General features: G+C 42.5%; 1 long non-coding RNA gene across 4 annotated transcripts; it reads left to right on the top strand.

Moving 5' to 3' along the window:
• The first annotated feature begins 2,872 nt into the window (after window positions 1-2,872).
• LOC309803899 lies at window positions 2,873-22,128 on the top strand. Of its 4 annotated transcripts, none has more exons than XR_014294019.1 (5): window positions 2,873-3,065; window positions 4,117-4,204; window positions 8,090-8,216; window positions 9,155-9,286; window positions 21,773-22,128. It is a non-coding gene; the product is annotated as an uncharacterized lncRNA (long non-coding RNA). The 4 variants fall into 4 exon arrangements; XR_014294020.1 differs by having other exon boundaries at window positions 2,877-3,065; window positions 9,155-9,250; XR_014294021.1 differs by lacking the exon at window positions 21,773-22,128 and having other exon boundaries at window positions 2,895-3,065; window positions 9,155-10,040.
• The last annotated feature ends 550 nt before the right edge of the window (window positions 22,129-22,678 follow it).

The raw sequence follows: 22,678 nt of genomic DNA, 5'->3' as shown, positions 1-22,678 counted from the left end.
AGAACAAAGCACACAAAAAATATGACTATATGACTCTATTTTATAAAGTTAAAAACAAGTAAAACTATTACGTAAGGATGTATGAGTAGGTAGTAAAACCATAAAGAAAAGCACAAAAAGGTCTATCTCAAAAGTCATGATAGTAGCTGATTAGTGATTAGGAAGAAGGTACTGAGTGTTAGTAAGGGGCTACCTCTCAAGTTGGATAGATGTTTACAGGGGTGATCTCTTTATAATCATGTGTTACACTGGATTATATGTTCTAATTGGCTTTCTGTATGTATATTTCACATTTTTAAAAGTATGAGAAATATGATTCTATTTTTGTTTCATACTCACAAATGTGTATATGCACATACAACAGCATATATGAATAGCATATAAACATGTAACCAATGTTTCTGTTGGATTTATTTCTTTATTACATGTTTCTTCATTCCATATACTGTGTGTAAATTTTTTTAACAATGAATGCATTATTTTCATAGACAGGATAAACAACAAAGCACTTTTCTCTTTAAAAAATTGTGCATATACAGTATTTCAACATGATACCAAAAGTTTTAACATTTCAATAGGAAATGGGCAAAGTACATATACAGGCAATTTATATATCTGAATGGTTCAATAAATATGATATTATATTTAATTTCAAATTAAATATAAAAATTTTGCTCTATTAAATAAAAAAAAGAACATTTTTTAAATCGTTAAAAAGAAAAAACCCAGAGTGGGCATGGGTGTCAGAAACTGCTTATGGAAATATAAATTGTAAAATCTTCCTGGAAGGCAACTAGTCAATATACTTAGAATTCTACCAGTCCTTGATCCAGCAATTCAACTTCAGGGAATTTAAACTAAAAAGTAATTTTCGGGCTTCCCTGGTGGCGCAGTGGTTGAGAGTCCGCCTGCTGATGCAGGGGACACGGGTTCATGCCCCAGTCTGGGAAGATCCCACATGCCGCAGAGTGGCTAGGCCCGTGAGCCATGGCCACTGAGCCTGCGTGTCCGGAGCCTGTGCTCCTCAATGGGAGAGGCCACAATAGTGAGAGGCCAGTGTACCACAAAAAAAAAAAAAAAGAAAAGAATTTTCAAGCTTCCCTGGTGGCACAGTAGTTGAGAATCTGCCTGCCAATGCAGGGGACACGGGTTCGAGCCCTGGTCTGGGAGGATCCCACATGCCGCAGAGCAACTGGGACCATGAGCCACAACTACTGAGCCTGCGCATCTGGAGCCTGTGCTCCGCAACAAGAGAGGCCGAGATAGTGAGAGGCCCGCGCACCGCAATGAAGAGTGGTCCCCGCTCACCGCAACTAGAGAAAGCCCTCGCACAGAAACTAAGACCCAACACAGCCAAAAATAAATAAATAAATAAATAAATAAAAGAAAATAATTTTCAAAGATATAGTTACAAGGATATTAATGGAGCAAAAAACTAGAAAAAATATAACTAACAGTAGGGGTAAAATATTAGGTAAATACACTTAAATAAATAAGTTTAAATATGTTTACCAAAAGAATTTATTTAAATGCAATGGAATGTACTGAAGTCACTGAAAACACTACTGACGGATAATATTTATTGGCAAGTTCAAATATTCAAGGCATATTCTTAAGTGGGGAAAAAACCCACACATAATTGTAACCAACATAGGTTACAATTGCTATCTGCAATATTCCATTTTGTTAAAAACAGATTGGTGTGACTATCAGAGAGATTAATATGGAGTTCAAAGGGCTGCTAAAAGATGTTCACCAAAATGTTAACCATTTCTTTTTGTGTGGTGGCATCAAGTGCATCTTTCTTTATTTTATTTATCAAACCTTCTAAATGGGCCATGTGTTTCTTTACCCAAAAAAAATTTGTTGGTTTCTCGGTGCCTGAAATGGCCCTCCTCTCCTGCACTGCCTCTGACTCTTCCCTCCATTCTCACTCTCTCAGTGAGGCCTGCGAGGAGCCACCCTACTCACTTTCCTAAATGAGCCCCAAATCCCCACCACACTGCTCTTCTTTCACTTTTTCCCATAACACTTATCTCCTAAAATGTTATATAATGATATTCATGGCTTATTGTCTGCTCTCTACCTCCTTCCCCCACCCCCACCTCCCAAAACTGTTCTCCAGAGCAACGATCTCTCTTTTGCCCACTGAGGTATTTCAAATCCTTTACAATGGGGCTTGGCACATAGCAGGTGATCCATACATTTTTTTTTCGAATATAAATTTCTTTCTTTATTTTTGGCTGCGTTGGGACTTCGTTGCTCTTCACAGGCTTTCTCTAGTTGTGGTGTGAGGGGGGCTACTCTTCGGTGAGGCTCGTGGGCTTCTCATTGAGATGGCTTCTCTTTCTTGCCGAGCATGGGCTCTAGGTGCGCAGACTTCAGTAGTTGTGGCACATGGGCTCAGTAGCTCTGGCTCACCAGCTCTAAAGCACAGGCTCTGTAGTTCTGGCACACAGGTTTAGTTGCTCCAAGGCATGTGGGATCTTCTGGGACCAGGACTCGAACCCGTGTTCCTTGCATTGGCAGGCGGATTCTCAACCACTTAGTCACCAGGGAAGTCCTCCATACACTCTTGTTGAAAGACTTACGGGGAAATAGGTTTGTTCTTGGCGGTTGTCTACTTGCCTTGCTCTCATTTACGCACATGCAGAGCTACAAGTCACTGCCCTGTAGGAACATCGGTTTCCTCCTGGAAGAACCGGGAACCCAGGAGCCAGCAGCCCAAGGAGCTCGACCACGAACCCAGAATGGGGTCTGGACAAGTGATAGGCTCAGCCAGGGCTCTCCTCGCAGACGAGCTCGAAGAACTACATTTCCCAGAATTTTTTGTTCTCGCATGGACTACATTTCCCAGAGGGGGCTCGCGACTGTCCCTGCCCCGCCCCTCCCGGAGCTACGTGGGGCGTCGGGCGTTGGGCGTTTGCCGGTGGCGTGAGCTGATTACCTGCCAGAGGTCCGCCAGGGCGGCACCGCGTGGAGTCCCCAGCGGAAGCTTCTGTCCGGCCGTGGCAGTTCCGGAGCCTCCAGCCTGCGGCCCGCGGAACCCCCGATGCCTGGGCGAGGTGAGCGGCGGGGGGTAGGCAGGATGCGGGAGGGAGGACCGGGCTTTGGGAGGATGCGTCGCCGGGGCATGGGGCACAGGCCCAAGAGACGCGAGCTGGGTCTTTCTGGGCGCCCGCGGGTCGAGAGCCGGGCACCCCTGGCTCTGTTCGCCTGCCGCCCCCAGCCATCCCACTGACGTGCCCCTGAACGAGACAGGTCGGACAATTCGTCCCCAGTGGCTGGACCCAGCCACCCTCCTGCTTCTTCCCGACCAGTTCCCAGCGCGCTACCTGCTCAGCGCCTGCTGGCATTTGAATTTGTTTCGGGCTGGCAGTGAACGTGAGAAAATTATTTCCTCCCCTTACCATCACACCTGCACTCCCGAGTGACAGGCTTGTTTTACGCGAGAAGTGAGTCGCCGGCTTCCCCCAGTGGCAGAGCCAGGACTGGACCCAGGTCTTTGGTTTAATGTGCCCTTTCCTCAAGACAGCAGCCCCTCCCCGCCATAGGAGAGCTGATGTTTTCCCTTTCCGAAGCAGCTTTCTCTAGAAATCTGGAAATTGTTTCCTTGACAGGAGGGGGAGGAATTGGGTGGGAATGCTTGAGGTGGAGAAAAGTTGTCACATGCACGCAGGGAGGTTAGAGCAGGTGCTCTGGAGCCCGCGGTGCCTGGAACCCTGGTGCCACCCTCCCTGGCTGTGTGGACTGGGACAAGTTGCTCCCACTCTGCCCTCAGTTTCCTGATCTATAAAATGGGGTGCTGACAATGCCAACTGTGCTGTGGGACTCGATGTATTGATAGGTAGTGCCTGGCACGCGGTGAGGCTCAGGGAGTTGCTGCTACCGCTGATAGAGTCCTAGGACTTTTCCTCTGAGCCAGGGAAAGAGCTGGGCCTGGACCAGGATGACCCAGCCCTTCTCTCTGGTCCTGTCTAGCCCTCGTTCCTTCTGACTTCCTTCTCTGGGGGCACTTGGCATCATTTTCAAGTGGTATAAAGGTTTCAGAGCTGCTGATTCTGAGGTCTAGAAAGCAGAAGGGGCTTCCTCCTGGTTCCCTTTTTCTTCTCTCAGATCTGGCTTCTGGAGACTTCTCCCATCCTAAGGTGAAACTGCCCAGAAAGAGGACATGGCTACTGAACAGAGGGAAGCAAGGTCTCGGGTGAGTTCATTGCCATCTCAGGTCTTAGAGATAGATGGGTTTTTTTTTGTTATTTTACCCTTAAACTGAAGTTTTCTCCCCAATACAGTCTTCACCAGGATTTGGAGCCCATGTCCTTCTGCCTTGGAAGAGTTGGTCCACCCTGGTGGATGGTGGATTGCATAGGGAATGCTTGCCTCCAACCCCCCAATCCATGGCCTGTGTTTCTCTTTTTTTTCTAATAGACACTCTTTTATTCATTAATCTCAATTCACTGTATGATTACTGAATTGATAGGTAAGATGCCACATGTCTTATACCACTTGGGGTCAGAACAAACAAACATGCACACTTGGCAGAGCTCCTTTCTGGCCTGTCTCCTTTGCTCAGTCGTGTCCCCCTCCCTACCCTTGGCCAGAATGCTTTTCTTTTTCTTTCCGCCCCTGAGAAATCCTCATGATACCTTCGCCAGGCTTTTCCCAGTCCATAGTTTTTAGTTTTTCTCCATCTTAACTTTCTGGATCATGTGCCTTGCTTCTGTCACTCTCTTGAAAACTGATGTTGACCTGCCATTTTCATCTTTATGTTGTGAGAATGAGGGTGGGACCCCATCCAGATGAGCCACTGTGTGAACAAAGGATAGCCATGCTGGTGGGGACATAGATGGAGAGGTCTCTTGACTCCAAGAGCAGAGAGAAGACTCCTCAGGAAGCAGCAGTGTATGGGATATCATGGGATATTGGTAGTGGAGAAGCAGTGTATACGGTGATTCCTCAGTGGGGCTTTTGAGCCAGATGGCCAGGTTTGTGCCCATCTCCTCTGTTGCTGTTAATGGGTCTTGGGCAAAAAACTCCACCTCTCTGTGCCTCAGTTTCTTACCTCTCTGTGCCTCAGCTTCTTCACCTGTAACATGAATACAGCAACTGGGCCTACCTCAAAGGGTAGATGAGAGGATCCTGGGAGTTAGTGCATGGAAAGCATTCTTATCAGCGCCGGGCACATAGTAGATGTTCAATATGTGGTGGTTGTGGTAGCTAAACGATGTTATTCTAGTTCATGATGTCTATCTATCTACTGTTGGTAGATAGAAATGACTATAGTGTCCTTCCTTTACTCATCCTCATCTAACAATAGTAGTTAACGTTGCTGGGGAATATCCTGAGGGCTTCACCTTTGTTCTCACTGTCATAGCGAAGCAGAAGTTATTACCCCCATTTTACACTTGAAACTGAGGCTCAACGAAGTCAGACAACCTGAAATCAAACCCAGGTATGTCTGGCCTCTAAGTTCATGTTAGTTATCATCCAGCCTTTCCTCTAGTACATCTTTCAGAACACAGGGCAGGCCTGGCCCCCAAATGACCAGAGTTCTCTGCAATGTGATGTTGTGTATCTTTTGGACCCATGAAATGTGGTAGTGGTTGATCTTCTGAGACTGTGGCTAGGACCTGCCTCTGCATATTTGGGCTACTTTTTTCTAAGCCCTTCCCATTCCATTCCAACAGAGCCAGGCTGCTCTCTTACCCAGAATCTTCTCCATCCCTGCTTGTGAGTCCTATGTGACATTTCTCCCTAACCTCACCTGCTGCCGATACGTCAGTACTATGTGGAATTGTGTGTAAAACTCAGTGACAGGACGTTTAAGACCAGAGAGAGAATATACCCACCAAGTGCTGGGTTAAAAGAAAACTTCAGTTATCGTCTTGTCTCTGCCATTGATAAAGTATGTGACCTGGTGTCTTAACTGCCCTGGACCTTGTGTTTCTCATCTCTAAAATGAGGATTGAACGAGGAAATAGTATATGGTCCTGTCCAGCGACACTTTTCTTGTTCAAATTGTTTCACGCGTTTTTCTTGTCTGCCAGTTGGATTGTAAATTCTTTTGAGGGCAAAGATCATTTCTTGTATTCCCTGCCATGTGCCAATAAATTATCTTATTATACCTGCACTGCATGTTAATGTTAAAAATCTCAGAGAATAAAAACGTAAAATCACTCTTACCCCAACATCTTGAGATAATCATGGTCATACCTTTGGTACGCAGCCCTCAGAATAATTGTCTGTGTACCTTTATTTATTTATTATTTATTGATGTACATGTGTACATATGTATGTATGTATATTTTTATTTTATCATTTTAGCTTTTTATTTTGATAAAATACACATAAGATTAAACTCACCACTTTAACCATTTTTGAGTATATTGGCATTAAGTGCGTTCACAGTGTGGTGCTACCATCACTGCTCTTTACCTCCATTGTATGGATTATCATTTATTACTTAAGCCTATGAGATAGGCGTTGAGAGGCAGTTCCTTGGATTGGAATTCTACCTCTACCACTGACCAGTGATGTTGTGATTTATAATACGAAATATATATTTGGTCTTTGTCCCTGTTCCTGGCACATAATTTCCAAAACCCTTGTGATTTCCTAAGTGGTTAGTAATATATGCTTTTTATCCCTGAAATTACTTCAGAGCAATGAAGGCACAATGGGTGTGTTTTGTATCCACACCAGAGTTTATGTTAATGAGGTTACTTTTGTACCCCACCTAAGGATGCGGGCTAATTGCCAGGGGAATCAACCTTGATTAAAGTGTTGGAATTTTCAGTCCTGCCCCCCAATAACCCCTCTTATCCATCTGTCACCACCGTAGGAGATGAAAGTTGCATCCGTCTCCAATGGTCAGTGATTTAATCAATCATGCCTATGTAATGAACCTCCATAAAAACCCAGAAGGGTTCAGAGTTCTTCCAGGTTGGTGAACATGTAGAGAGTCAGAGAGAATGGTGAATCCCGAGAGAGCATGGAAGCTGTGCACCCCTTCCCTGTGCCGCTCTTTCACCTGCCAGTTCCTATATCTTCTTTTATAATCAACCAGTAATCTAGTAAGTAAATGTTTTCCTGAGTTCTGTGAGCCACTCTGGCAAATTAATCAAACCTGAGGAGAGGGTTGTAGAAACCTCCAATTTAGAGCCAGTCAGTCAGCAGCACAGGTAACAACCTGGACTTGTGATTGACATTGAAAGGGGGCCAGTCTTGTGGGAATCTGACACTATCTTCAGGTGTCAGAATTGAGTTTAATTGTAGGACACCCAGCTGGTGTCCCACAATTGCTTGGTGTGTGGAAAACCCCCCACATCTGGTGTCAGAAGTGAAGTAGTGTTGTATTAAGAGTAGCGGAGACATGCAGGAGGAGTGAGTTTTCCCTTCATACCAGCTGTGTGACTTGGATAAATTTCTCTTTGTTTTCTCTTGTGTAAAATGGACACAATAATAGTACCTTCTTCATAGGGTTGTTGTGAAGATAAAATAAAGATACACACTAAAGGTTAATATAAAGCTCTAAGAATAGTACTTAGCCTGAAAAAAGCATTCAATAAATTATAGCTATTTTAATTTCCATTATTACTGTCCTCAAGCTTTAGGGAGCACAGAGTGCCTTCAGTTATTTAAACTAGCTCCCTCAGTGATTATTGAGGTTGTTTCCATTTCTTTGCTGTTACTAACACCATGATAAATGTCCTTGCATGTGCATTTTTGTTCAGTGTTCATTATCAAACAAATATAGTAATTGGAGAGTTAAAGAGTATGCACATTTTAAAGCTTCTAATGTATGTTATCAAATTGCCAACAGGAAGATTATTCTAATTAACACTCCCACTAATGGCCTTAATACCTCCACCCATCTCTTGTAGCAGTTAACTCGGAGCCTGGTTCATACTTCCTGCTACTCAGTATCTATTTGTCATTGGTCAGTTGTTCATTAAGCAAATGACCTGGAACCTTCAGAACCTAGAATAATATAGAAGCATTTCATGGTAGCCCGTCTACTCCCCACTGCCACCTTTTTCACCCTGTGTGATGGGTGGTCCTGGGTGAGCTGAGATGCTTGTCTCTACAGGTGTCAGTGACGTTTGAAGATGTGGCTGTGTTCTTTACACGGGATGAGTGGAGAAAGCTGGCTCCTTCTGAGAGAAACTTGTACCAAGATGTGATGCTGGAGAACTATAGTAACCTTGTCTCATTGGGTAAGGAAATTTTCCCTGTAGATACAGAGTTCAGAAATTGGGATACCTCAGCATCTGATTTCCTGGGTAAAAGCCCTGGGTCATTAAAAACTTTAGCTGAGTTTTGCCTTAGCACTGTGCAAACTGGATCTCCATAAATAAACCTGAAAACCTTTTTCTCCCTCGTAGGTATGGAATTGCCCCATGGATGGGACAATCTACAGAGCTGCACATTAGAAATTCCCTCACTGCAGGCAACATTTTCCCACTATGACTGAACTATGATGTGTTTGCTCATCTCTTAACAGAGAGCATCCCTCAACCTTTTTCTTTGACCCAACACTGGCTTTTTTCAATTCTCTTTTACAGGGATCAGCAAACTTTTTCTGTAAAGGGCCAGGGAGTAAATATTTTCAGCTTTGTGGGCCACATATAGTCTCTGTAACGTATTCCTTTTCTTTTTTTTTTCTGAACCATTCTTTGCTCAAGGGCCATGCATAAACAGACAGTGGCCTAGATTTGGCCTATGACCCATAGTTTGCTGACTGCTGCCATCTTTCAAAGGGAGTCAGATAGTGTTTTCTCATTTTAAACAAGCTACTTGGTACATAATCCTTTCCACAGATACCTGTTACAAATATTAATTGAATCTGTACATTTAACATACATTTAACAGTATATACATATTCCCTCTTGTATAGAAAGCTATTAGCACCCTGTTAATCAAGTCTGCATGTTTATCATACTTCACTAACATACAACTAAATGTTACATTGCCCCTTGCTTTTACCCTAACACACCCCTCACATTGTGGGGGCACAACTGGAGCATCCCACAGAAGTTCTCTGTATCATCCTTTGAGTTTTCCGCTCAGATCTCAGATACCTCTTTGTGTCAAGGCAAAATCAAGTCTTTTTTTTTCTTTTTCTTTTTTTTTCTTCTTTTTGGTCTATGAGAAGGACTCCCATTTTCCAAACCTGAGGTGATCTCCCTGTTGCAGTAAGGAGAAGATCCCTGGAAGGTAGAGAAAGAAAGCCCTGGAGGCTCCTCTCTAGGTGAGTGGGTGCGGAATCTCTGCAGGCAGCAGTCTGGTAAGTGAGTGCATGTGCAACTCGGAGATGTTGGTCGGGGAATTTTCTGCAGGTTCTCAGTCCTGAAGAAGTTTTGGAGAAGGGATGCTAAGGCCCCTAGTCACAAGCTTCCTCTTCTTCTCTGATAATTACTGCACAAGTGAATCTCTCAGGATCTTTTCTCTTGTGATTTCCTGTTGTTTCAGAGGAGGGCTACATTGTCATGCATTCATTCAGCAAACTTAGTGCATTTAAGGAACTGCAGATAATTCATTCAGACTGAAGCTCAGGGTATATGGGAAAAGAAAGAGATGAGGAAGGAAATGAGATTAGAGAGCCAGGTGGGGGCCACACTATGAAGTGCTTTGGTACAGTTCTTAGGGATGGGAACTGTCCATGGATGACTGGAAATAATTGAAGAGTTTCAAGCAGAAGAGTTGTATGGTTGTTGATATTTTAGAAAAAATAGTCTGAGTCTGAGATACTTTAAACGTCCTTCAGTAAAGGCTAAAGAAGCTGAGGTGGGTCCCTACACTGGCACACAGCACCACAGTCAGAAAGCAGCAGCACTGGTGTGGGCAGAGCTCCAAGCTACGTGAAGGACTAAAGCAAGTTACGGTGCATTATTATGACATATCGCGATTTATGTGTAAAGAAAATTACGTGGGTGTTTGTCTATATGCATTATGTGCGTGTAAGTGCCAAGAGAAAGGTCGGGGGACACCTAAGCTGGTAACTAGTTACATTTGGATTGGGACTGAGAATGGGCATTGATGAAAGAGGACTTTAGTTACATGCAATGTTATTAAAATTTTCACAGAGAATATATTCATGAGTCCTTATTACACAGTTTCAATTGACTAAGAATGGTTACTTTGGAAACACTGTTGGTCCTAGATTTGAAGTGAGGAAAAACTAGAGGTGGGAACCTTCTGGAGATTATTGCCTAATGTAGGCAAGACATTACCTGGAGGAAGGCATGTGCAGTGAGTTCAGGAAAGAGGAGAGGTCCCTTTATTAAGGGTATAGGACAGGTTCGGTGTGGGATGGGTTTCATTTGAAATGTTAGTGAAATATGGGTAGAGGTCACCAGTGGACAGCTGTAGAAGGTAAACAGGGTCAGAACTCAACAGGGAGGTCAGGGAGCCATGAGTGCAAAGGTGGCATTTGAAGCCTTGAGCTGAGCAGATGAGGGACCGGAGGAGAGGACAGAGTCCCAGGAAACCTCAGTTTTATGAGGTGGGTTAAGAAGGAAGAATCTGTGGCTGAGCCTGAGAAGAAGTCACCAGAGGAGAAAACTGGCAGATTCGGCTGTCATGGAAGTTGAGGACTGAGAGCTGTTGACCTGGGGAGGCCAGGGCTCTGGGGGAGCCAGGTTCTAAGCCTTGCTCACTGCTTTCCTGTCCCGTGATAAACAGCAGTGCAACCTTGGACAGAAGGATGCAGGTCCTGCCCTGGCGGAGCTCAGTGGAGGGGGAGGCTAATCGCACACAGGGCTGTGGAATGACAGCCTCCGGTGAGGACCTCGGGGGAAGAGCCACAGGTGCTGTGAGAACGTGGAACAGGAGGGGTGCTGTGGGCAAGGCTTCCCGAGGAAGGGCCGGATCCCACATTGTGAGAAGCGTTCAGGCACAGGAAGAGCATGTCCGAGAGTCCAGACAAAGGAAGCCGGTGTGTGGAGACGGGAGCAGGGAGAGGGGGCCGGGACCTGAGAGCCAGGCACAGCCTCTGAGGAGTTGAAGTACCCTGGCCACGAGCCCAGGTTTATATTGTGCAAGGATCAGCCTGCAACCAATGTGGAGCCACCTGCCATAGACGTAGTAGGACTTGTCTGAGGTTGCTGTCAGGTCCAGATGAGTCAGTGATGACCCCTCACAATGCGGGCCCAGCAGAAGGGCTGTGGGACAGGCTGTCTCGATCCCTAAAGCGCCCACACCTTTAGTAGAGCTCATTCTTCCCCGTATAATGTGAGATCTTTTGAGGTGGGAACCACACTTACCTCTCCTTATATCTTTTAACTGTCACTTGGGAGAAATATTCTAATTTTGTGGGAACTGCTAGAGACCACCACAAAGTAAACAGAGAACGCAGGCAGCAGGAAACCAGTGGAGAGTTTAGGAGGGGCGTCAGGTGTGGACTGAGTATGGCATGGAAGATCAAAGGAAGAGACGGAAGAATTGTTCCCTTTCCATTCGCCTCGGGAGCCTCTGATCCATGAGGAGTCCCCCTTCCTGAGTGAAATGTTAGTTGGATTAAACTGAATAGAAAGTATGACTGGAGTCGAAAGCTGTCCAGAGAGACCCTGAAAACACCTAGTGGTGATGTCAAGTCCTTCTCAGGTTTGGGAAACTGTCCCCAAAGGAAAACTCTGAGTGGGTGTCTGGAGGAAGTAAGGCCATCAGAGCCAAGCAGTGTGTGCATTTCTCTTGATGGGATGAACCTCCTCTCTTTGGTCAAAGGAGACAGTGAGATGGGGCATCCTGGGTGTGCTGGCGTGTGGTTGTGTCTCTCCTGCACCCCTGGCGAGTCTCCCATTTGCCTGGACTAAAGTGCCCTTGGAACAGTTTCCCTTCCAAGGGGAGCTCACTTCCCTGTGAGCTTAGGTGAGGGACCTGGATGTTCTTGGAAGTACCTTGATCATTAACTGTAGGCCAAAACCAAAAACCAACCCTTTGAACAACCGGTGACAGAAAAGCTTATGCTTCCAGGGTAGGACTCCTAGAACCTCTAATTGCCTCCAAGTGTGTTTTTAAAATATAATTTTCACTTCAAGACTCCTCACAAATAGGAAAAACAAGACAAAAAGGGAAAACAAACTGTCATCCCTGGATCTGTATGTTTCATGTTGAGAGATGGGAGGAAATGGCTCAAAGGGTACACGTCTCATCTGAGTCTCTTACTTAAGAAATGAGTCCAAAGTCTAGTCACTATTCTGGCATATTATGTATATAAGTTATCTATATATAAAATAAGCATAATGTGATTCAATCAACTTGAACGTCTCATGAGTTTGATTTACACCTAACATGAAAATATTCTTTTATTCAAAAAGTTTAAAATCCAGGGATGATCTAGGTAAACAGTTACCTCCAATGAAAAGGTGTTTTTCTTTCTTTGTCTTTTTCTCTTCCTTTGTTATATTTATGCAAGAATTCAGGGCAGACTGAACCTGGAAGGGTGGTCAGCTAAGGGGTTGCTTGTGGACTGCCTTCGACTCACTGAGACTTGCTGGGGCTTCATCTGCACAGAGAATAGGGGTCTTTTTCTAATTTGCAGAAAGGTGCTGTAGGGGTTATAGCGGCAGCCTAATGAAATATCATGCAGTGATTTTAAGGAGTGAATTTCTTACAAGGTGAAAGTTGAGCCCAAATGCTCTGTAGCCCTGTTTACTATGTTTGATTTAGACTTGTTCTCATCCCCTGTGCTCCTCTTCTGCCACCAACATCTACTGTCCTTGTAGCTGCCAGAATGGTCTATTTAAAAGATAGATCAGGTCATCTCACTCGCATGCTCAAAACCTCTAGTGGCTTCTATCACATAGAACACAATCCAAAGCCCCCAGCGTGGCCCTCAGAGGCCTTTGTGGTCTGACCCCAGCTACCTCTTTGCCTTCACCTCCTTCCTCTCTGCCCTTCATTGGAGAACTCTAATCACCCTGGCCTCCTTGTAGTTCATCAGGAAGGCCAAGCAGGCTCCCACCTCAGGGCCTCTGCACTTGCTTTTTCCTCTCCTGGACCATTCTTCGTGATGGCCAGGAGCCCACTTGACTCACTTCCTCACACTATACAGGTTTCTGCTCAGATGGCACTTTGTCAGTTAGACACAGCTCATCCTTTGTTCTTTGTCCTCCACAGGACACAGGTCCTTTGTCCTCCACATTCTTTATCCCCTCACCATGCTTCATTTTCTCTCAGAGTACTTATTACTGCCAAATAGTACATATTTATTTATTATCAGCTCTTCCTCTGGATTGTAAATTCCCTCATGCTGGGTTGTCTGTTTCATTTGTTCCCATGTCCCCAGTACCTAAAATAGTGTCTGGTCAGAGTCAGCTTCCAGTTAGTTAGTGAATGTATGAATGACTTGGTTAGGTAGTCGTGATGGAGACCGAAAAAAGGGAACCAGTTGCAGAGATATTTGGCAGATAAAAGCAACAGGACTTGGAGATGGTTTAGATATGGAAGATAGAGGAGATGGAGTTGTCAAGGATGCGTGCTTGGTTTGTGGTTTGTTCTGGGATGGACAGTGATATCCTTCACTGAGATAGTGGTGCTAGGAGATCAGAATTGGGGGATGGTATAAATATGGTTTTGGATGACTTAAATTGTCTTTGGTTGACCCATTTATTCAAGTGGAGATGTCAAATAGCCTGTTTGATTTGGAGTTCCACCCCTTATAATATACCCTGGGCATTAAATGTAAATTTGGGAGACCCTGTCACTAAAGATAATTGAAAGAGTGGTTGAGTTTGAGTTAGCCTGTGGAGTGGATTCAGAGTACAGCAAGAGCAAGAAAGAGCCTAGGACTCAATCTTGAGGAACTCTGGCATTTCATGGCTAGGCAGAGAGAAATGAACCCATAGGGAAGACAAGGGTAAGGTGTACTATAGAAGGAAACTCGGGAGTCTAGTGTCATTGAAGTCAAGTCTCATAAAGGATGGTATCAGTAGTGGTAGGGAAAAGTAGATGAACTTGAGACATATTTGGATGGCAGAATAAACAAGTCTTGGTAATTGATTAGCAGAGGGAGAGGTGTGAAGGATGCCTTTTAAAGTTTTGATTCAGAACTGGTGCCAATTACAGAGACAAAAAGGTTATACAGGTTGGGGGGAGGAAATAATCATAAATTCAGTTGAGCTGTCTTTGAGACACTCAAGTTGCTGTTTTGAGCTGGGTTTTGTATAATTAGGTATGGAGAGTAGAGAAGTCTTGCCTAGAGTATGTTTATAGATGAAGCTGGCCTGTGAAAAGGGTACAGAGTGAAAAGAATCAGGGGCCTAGCACTCAAACCTGTGGAACTCCAAGGATTAAAGATCAGGTAGAGGAAAATGAGCACACAAAGGAGATTGAAGCTGGTGGAACATGAGAAGAATTTGGAGGCAAGTTCAGGGTCACTGTAGCTTAGGTAGTGAGCATCTGAAGGAAAATGAGGGGTCACTATCAGATGCTGCTGAGAGGTAAGTTAGGTGGGGACTGAAGAGAGCATCTTGCCTTTGTCACATGAAGGTCATGGTTGCCTTAGAGTAGTGGTAAGGACAGAAGCCAGAATGGAGCCCACGAGGGGTGAGTGAGCAGGAGGAGATTAATATGTGTGGGATACGACAAGGTGAGATGTGACAAGGAGGCAGTAGTTGGAGAGCTCTTCTATGCAAATATAAACAAATATTTCTTGTTTTTCTCTGTCCACTCCAATTATATTATACAGCACACATTATTCTGCCCCTTTCTCTTGATATATATTGAAACTCTTTCCATGTCAGTACATAAAGAGCTTCCTCATTCTAAGGAGTAGTTCTACGGCCTTCAGCTAGCTCTCTTCTTGGCTGGCAGAAGAGGTGATTTTGGTTGTATGTGGCTTTGGATAATGTTAGCCCATTGGGTCCAGTTTGGGCTAGAATTTTATAAATGCTATGGTTTCTAATTAGCAATATGGATATTGGTTTAAAGCTGTACCTTTATCGTGTACCCATATGATGTCCTGGTGTATTACAGTTAGAGTTAATCCAACTGTCCATGAAAGGAATCTGGTTGAATAAGCTGAGGGACATTCTCATGGTGGAATTCTCACTGTAAATAAGAATGAGGAAGAATTCTGTAAATTCCACTGTGGGGTGATAATATTACTAAGTAGGGGAAAGTGCAGAACAGAACAGTGAGAATAGGAGTTTTATCAAAGGAAGGAGGAGATACCAAAAAAGACAAAGTGTATATTTGCTTATATTAAAAAAAAATAGAGAAGGCAAAAAAAAAGGATAAAAGCAGATCTATAAAAATGGTTACCTATAAGGTGAAGGAAGAAAAAGAAAAAGGATTGAGAGAACAAGGATAGAATGTAGAATTTTTTTAAGGTACCTTGTTTTTATAATGTTGACTTTGGAACCATAAAAATGTTTTATAGGGCTTCCCTGGTGGCGCAGTGGTTGAGAGTCCGCCTGCCGATGCAGGGGTTCATGCCCCGGTCCGGGAAGATAACCACATGCCACAGAACGACTGGGCCATGAGCCATGGCCACTGAGCCTGTGTGTCCAGAGCCTGTGCTCCACAGCGGGAGAGGCCAAAACAGTGAGAGGCCCAAGTACCGCAAAAAAAAAAAAAAAAATTAAATTATAAAACAAGATTAAACAAAAATGAAAAAGTGTTCCATAAATATTGAAAGCAAAATGAAACAAATGACCCTAATTGTGTTTCAGGTTGTTGGCTTAGTCACAGAGAAAAATTATCTCAAATGCTTTTAAATCACAGCAGCTTGAATAAAGATCCTTAGTGATTTATATAAATATTATGGTTTATAATAAGTAATATATATTTGGTACAGAGCTCCTAAAACCCTGGGAATTCCTAGGTGATGAGAGCCACAAAGGTGTCTTTGTTATGTTAATGAGGTTTCTTTTGGACCCTATCTTAAGATGGGGCCTGGTTGCCATAACCAATCATGTGATTAGAGGTTTGAAAGTTGACCTCCAGGGAGGGGAGGGGGACTGGAGGTTGAATTAGTTGCCAGTGGCCAATGATTTAATCAATCATGCCTGTATAATGGCGCCTCCATAAAAACCCAAAAGGACAGATTCAGAAAGCTTCTGGGTTGGTGAATATGTGGAGATCTGGGGAGTGTGGTGTACTTAGAGAGGGCTTAGAAATTCCATTCCCTTTCCCCATACATTGACCTGTGCATCTCTTCCATCTGGCTGTTCCCAAGTTATATCCTCTTATAATTACCTGGTGATCTAGTAAGCAGAATGTTTCTCTGAGTTCCATGAGCCACGGTAGCAAATTAACCAAACGTAAGAAGGGGGTCGTGGGAACCTCTGATTTATAGCCAGTTGGTCAGAAGTACAGATGATAACCTGGGTTTGTGACTGGTGTCTGAGGGAGGCAGGGGGCAGTCTTGTAGGACTGAACCCTTAACCTGTGGGATATGATGCTATCTCCAGGTAGATAATGTCAGAGTTGAGCTGAATTGAGGACACCCAGTTGGTATCCAAGAATTGCTTATTATTGATGTGGAAACCGCCCCCCCCACCACCACATTGGAATTGGGTGAAGAACATGTAATTAATACCTTACGGGCAAAAATAACTTCAAACAATAATGTTGATTTTGGTGGTTATAATAAAAATATGTGGTTATGTTTACAAATAGAGTTCTTATCTTTGAGAAATGTGTTCTGAAGTATTATTGATGAAATGATATAATACAGAATTAGCGTACTTTAGCATATGCTAATGAAAGAGACGTAAGGGAGTTGTATTAATTTTCTCAGCCTGCTCCAACAAAGTGCCACAAACTGTGTGGCTTTAAACAACAGAAATTTATTGTCTCACAGTTTTGTGGGGTGATTCTCCCTCTGAAACTCCAGGTAGAATCCTTCCTTGCCTCTCCCTACCTTCTGGATGTGGCCAGTGGTCCTTGTTCCTTGGCTTGCAGCTGCATCACTCCAGTCTCTGCTTCTCTTGTCACTTGGTGTTCCCCTGGGGTATCTTGACATGGTCTTTCTGTGCTTGCCTGTGTCCAAATTTCCCTTTTATAAAGACACCAGTCATATTAGAACCTACCCTAATCACCTCATCTCAACTTGATTGAATCTGCAAAGTTACTTAACCTTACCAAATAAGGTTATATTCTGAGTTATTGGAAATTAGGACTTCAACATATCTTTTTTGGGTGATGCAGTTCAACCCATAATAAGGTAATAGATGAAACAGCATTAGTGATTGTTGATGCTGGCTTGGCAATTCATTGTACAATTCACTCCACTTTTGTACATGTTGAACATCTTCCATAATAAAAAGCTTTAAAAATCAGAATTACCAACAACAGAATTTCTAAAACAGCATTTCTCTTTTTCACCAACACAGGCATTCTGGAATATATTTACAGATGTGTAGTTCTGCCCCCATCGTGGTGTTGTGTGTAATTCTCAGCATATAGCTCCCTCAATTCTCTGACTCTAGAAAACCTTACGAGACTGCAAATGCATGTGACATTTTTATAGGAATAATTTTGAATCTGACCACCTGTAGGATAAGGTGGGAAGGATATAGGTCTGGAAAGTTGGCTTGGGTTCAAAGATTTTGATGCTGCCTTTAGCCCTCACACTATCCCTCCATCTAATCTATGGCTAATCCTTTAAAATCCCATTTTAGACATTTCTTCCCCCAAATTCTGGCCACCACTAGTACGCCTTCCCAGCTTGTACTTGGTACTATCTGAGGGTAGTTTGGATGTTGTTGTAAGCTCACATTTTCATCCATTTCTGTCTTGTGTTTTTGTTGTATAAATTACCACACTTCTCCTTTTTTGTCTCTAATGCCAAACTGGGAGCTCCTTAAAGAAGTTAACTGTTTCTTTTCATTACCAGATCTGGAATGTCTTGTGGATCACATGCCTAAGATAGAGCCTGACATGTTGTAGGTGCTTTTTAAGTATTTGCTGAATGAATTAAATAAGGAGCAGTCAGTGCTTTTTGAAATAATAAGAGGAGTTCTATATAGTAAGAAGGTTAAGTTCAGTGGGAAGTAATACTAGAAAGGTGAGAAACAGGTCAGAGGATCAATTTGAAGGTCAATAGCAATAGTCACTATTGAGTAAGGAGATCCTGAACTTGGATGTATTAATGATGGTTGTTAGAGACATCTTAGTGAAGAGATTCAAGGGAATTTGATGACTGACTAGACTTGGAATGCAGGGGAGAGAAGCTTCTGAGATGAAACTAAGAATTGATGGCAAAGGAGCTGAAGAAGTTATGATATAATTCAGAACTTGGAAACACAAAAAGAGTTTGAAAGGAATGCACTGGATTCGGATTTGGACAAGCTGAATTTGAAGAAAAATCCTCAAATGAAGAGTCTAGCAGGCAGCTGGAAATACCTCTGTAAAGTGTTTTGAGGCTCAGGATAGTCATTCAGATAGGAGGTGTGGGAGTGGATGAAATCATCTAGGGAGAGAAGGTTGAAGAGAGACTCACAGGGTTTCATAAGCACCAAGGGAAGAGAAACTAGACCTAATGACAGGAACTAGTCAGGGTGGTGGTCATTGGCAAAATCACCTGTTCTCTAAACTTCTGACCTAAGTCATAACCTGGTTCATGAGTTAGCTCAGGCCCAGGCTTGATTCTGGGAGAGAGCAAAAGTTGAACTGCACTTCAGGAGACATATCTTAGACCTACAGAAAACTTTAAGCAGACCATAAAGAACAGTTAGGATGTCCATAATCCAGGACTGATGTCCCCTTCATTGGGAAACATGACTGTTTTAAGTTATTAGTCCCATTCTGGACTAAGGCATTGGCACTTGAAGTAGAGTTGAGGTGAGTTTCCCAGTATTGGTATGGACCCTTGTAGCTATAATTACTTCCATTAAAAAATAAAAACTCCCCATGTCCTGTTTCTCTATTCTCCTTTAAACAGAACTTTTCAAAAGCATTTCTATACTTGATGTCTCCATGTTCTCACCTCCCATTGTTTCTTCTGTGCACTCCAGTAGGGCTTTCTTCCTTACTAGTCCATGAAAAGCAGTTATTAAATCCCAGACAGTCTCCATCTTGGCACAATCAGGGTTAAGTTTTTAATTCTTAAATTGTTTAACAAAGTTGATCATTGCCTCCTCACTGGAGTACTTTCTTCCTTTGGCTTCTGGACCACCATACTCTTCTGCTTTTCTTCCTTTTCTTACCCTCTAGTATTACAATGCCTAAGTGATTTTTTCAGTTCTTCAGCTTTTTTTTTCTTTTTTGGCTGCGTTGGGTCTTCATTGCTGCGCACGGGCTTTCTCTAGTTGCAGCAAGCGGGGGTTCTTTGTTGCGGTGCGCGGACTTCTCATTGTGATGTCTTCCCTTGTTGCGGAGCACGGGCTCCAGGTGCACAGGCTCAGCAGTTGTGGATCATTACCTGGTCCATAGTACGCAGTTAATAAATATTTGTGAATGGAAAGGATGTCTCCAGCATATGCAAATATAACAAAATAAGAAAAAAACATGTAGTGCTCCAGAAACTGCATGTAGTTCAGTATACATGGCAAGAAACCAGGGGAGGGAGATGAGTACCGAGGTGAATGAAGGTCAGATCATGAAACACCTTGTTGACCATGTTAAGTACTCTGGACCGTACTTATATACAAATCATTGAAGATAATTTGGAGGATCTTACAGAAGTTTGCAACATGGTAAGATGTGGATTTTAGAAAGATTACTGTGGCTACAGTGTGGAGACTGAATTGACAGCACGATTTGAGGTGGGGAGACTAGTTAGGAGTCTATGGTGGAAGAGTAAAGCATGAGAAACAGAGTACCATTTAGGTACCCGAGCCCAGTGCTCAGGGCTCTAGTAAAGTTGTTGGTTGTAAAACTGCAGTCTTTACATACAGACCTAAGGCAGGGTCTCTAACTTTGCCTTATAAACTACAATCCAAAATTTTGGAATCTTGCTATTTTCTTCCCAGCTCGTGTAGTAACCTAGAACCAATGACTGATGTTCACAGGGAAAGTACTCCATTTTTACCACTGCCTCCCACACTTGTGCCCAAATAATGTTATTGAAATTTGGATCACTTAAGCAAGACTTAGATGGATAAGGAAATTGAAAGGTGTTGAACAGAAAATAAAATAAAAAAACCTCCTCTTTCTGTTACAACAAATAGTAAAGATTAGAGAGCAGATAGGTTTTGTGATTGGCTAAGTGAAAAAGAGCTATTACCCAAAATGCACATTATGGTCTCTTCCAGAAGATGTGGTTCCTAATTTAATGAGTGATTTATTGATACTTATCTATATATGTATTTTAAAATGAGTGTTATTCTCACTTGCTCGGCTTGGCAAATATCAGTGCCTTAAAAAAATAGTAAAGATGGGTGCATTTAAAATTAGTCAGAGAGGGTGTGTAGAATGGGGGAAAAAATCCCAAACCCTAGGGAAAGCAGTTTTAAAGTAGAAATAGAAAGTTACCCATGAAGGAAACTGAGAAGTTAACACTGGTAGAAGAAAAGAGAAAAGCAGAATGTATTATGTTCACCAAGCAGAGAGAATCTGTAAACAGGTGAGAAAGTGAATGTCAGATAGGAATCTCAAAATACAGTGAGTTGCAAAGGAGCCCTTTAAATGGTTACTCTAGCCCAGGAGAAAATGCCAAAATATATGTATACCTATTCCCCACCAGAATTTAATATTCAATGAATTGTGTCCTTACCCAACTTTAAAATTTATTGAATTTAATTCTGTTTTTTACCACCTTATCATGTTAGCCCTTTTTACCATTTTATGTTTATTCCTGTCTTATTGATCTTTGACTCTTTTCTATGCTGCTTGCATAGCATCTCCTGCTTGATAAATGAGCAAGGCTGCTTTCTTATCTTGCAACTTTTGGCTTCATGCCTACCTGTTAGCACCTCTGTAGATTAATTCAGTAATTACTTCCTGTTTGAACTGGCTCTGAAACCCTCCCACTGCTTGTATAATGTACTGTCCTGGAAGGCAACTTCTCATGCAAGTCTTGAATCCTGTGTGTGTGTATGTGTGTGTGTGTATGAAATTAATATATAAATAATTGAGATTATTTGACATTGTTCCAATTAGGTATATATAAGTTATTAAGGAAGGTTAACAAAACAAACATTTTGTGTATAATTCAGATGCCATTAGGAGGATCTGTAGGTGAATAGGGCATGCTAATCTGCTTGCAGAGAACATTAGGGTAGAAAAGGAAAGTGAAAATATTTAGATATAGATAAATATAATTACATATATAGAATATATAGATATATATTTTTAACACTGGTGAGTGCCTATAATAACAGGAATGCTCTGTGGAAACTCACAGTCAAGAAGGGACTCAGAGTTAACTTTTGAACTGAATCTGAAGGATACAAAGGAATTTGGCATGAGGGAAAAGGGATGAAGACTTTCCAGATTAGGAATGATTACACAAAGAAGAAAAATGTCATGAAGATAATTTAGGATTCTATCATAGGCTTTGGACTCTGATCCCAGGCTGCCTTTTCCAATTCATGGCTCCCCTTTGAATCCCTCTTCTCCATTTTCCATTAGCCAATTCTTCTGATCACTCTTAAACTCACCCTCTTTAAATGGGTTTGTTTAATCTTTTCTCCACCCTGTTGTTCTCAACTCATGTTGATTGATTCTCTGTACTGCTTAAATCTCCTAAGTTTTTCTTCTTACTGTTTTTGGCCATATACCAAGACCTTATTTAAATACCATCAATATTCAGTCTATACATTTAGTCTCAGTAGCCAAATGCTGTATCACATGGAACATCTTCAGTTTTTTCTTTCCCTTCCAGGATGGAAGAACAGTTATAAAACCACAAAGTCAACTCAAACACAAGGTTCTTCATTTCAGAAGCTGATAATGAAAAGATCCAAAAGGAATGGACCCTGGGACTTCAAATTAGAAAACCCCTGCAAATATGAAGACAGATTAGAGAAAAAGCAGAAGAAAAAAGAAAGTGTTCAGATAGTTTCAGTCGCTCACAAAAAAATCCTCACTGTAGAAAGAAAACATAAAAATACTGAATTTGGCCAAAACTTCAGCCCAAAGTCAGTCCTTGTTAGGCAACAGATGGTTCCCAGAGAAAACACCCCACCAAAATGTGAAATACAAGGAAACAGCTTCAAACAGAATTCCAATTTATTTAATCAACAAAAAATCAACACAGCCGGGAAACGTTATAAATGTAGTATGTGTGAGAAAACCTTCATTAATACTTCATCCCTTCATAAACATGAGATAAACCATAGTGGAGAGAAATTGTTTAAATGTAAAGACTGTTCGAAAGCCTTTAACGAAAGTTCAGCTCTTATTCAACATCAAATAACTCATACTGGAGAGAAACCGTATATACGTAAAGAATGTGGGAAAGCCTTCACTCTCAGTACATCCCTTTATAAACCCCTAAGAACACACACTGTGGAGAAATCCTATAGATGTAAAGAATGTGGTAAATCCTTCAGCAGAAGGTCAGGCCTTTTTATACATCAAAAAATCCATGCTGGAGAAAACCTCTATAAATATAATCCAGGTAGGAAGGCATCTAGTTGCAACACATCCCTTCCTGGATGTCAGAGAATGAATTCCAGAAAGAAGTCCTATTTATGTAATGAATGTGGCAACACCTTTAAGTCTAGTTCATCCCTTCATTATCATCGGAGGATACACAGAGGAGAGAAACCTTTTAAATGTAGTGAAT

The sequence above is a fragment of the Mesoplodon mirus genome, assembly GCF_964341445.2.
Source record: "Mesoplodon mirus genome assembly, chromosome: 5".
Taxonomy (NCBI): domain Eukaryota; kingdom Metazoa; phylum Chordata; class Mammalia; order Artiodactyla; family Ziphiidae; genus Mesoplodon; species Mesoplodon mirus.
This window is presented reverse-complemented; position numbering and strand designations above follow the sequence as displayed.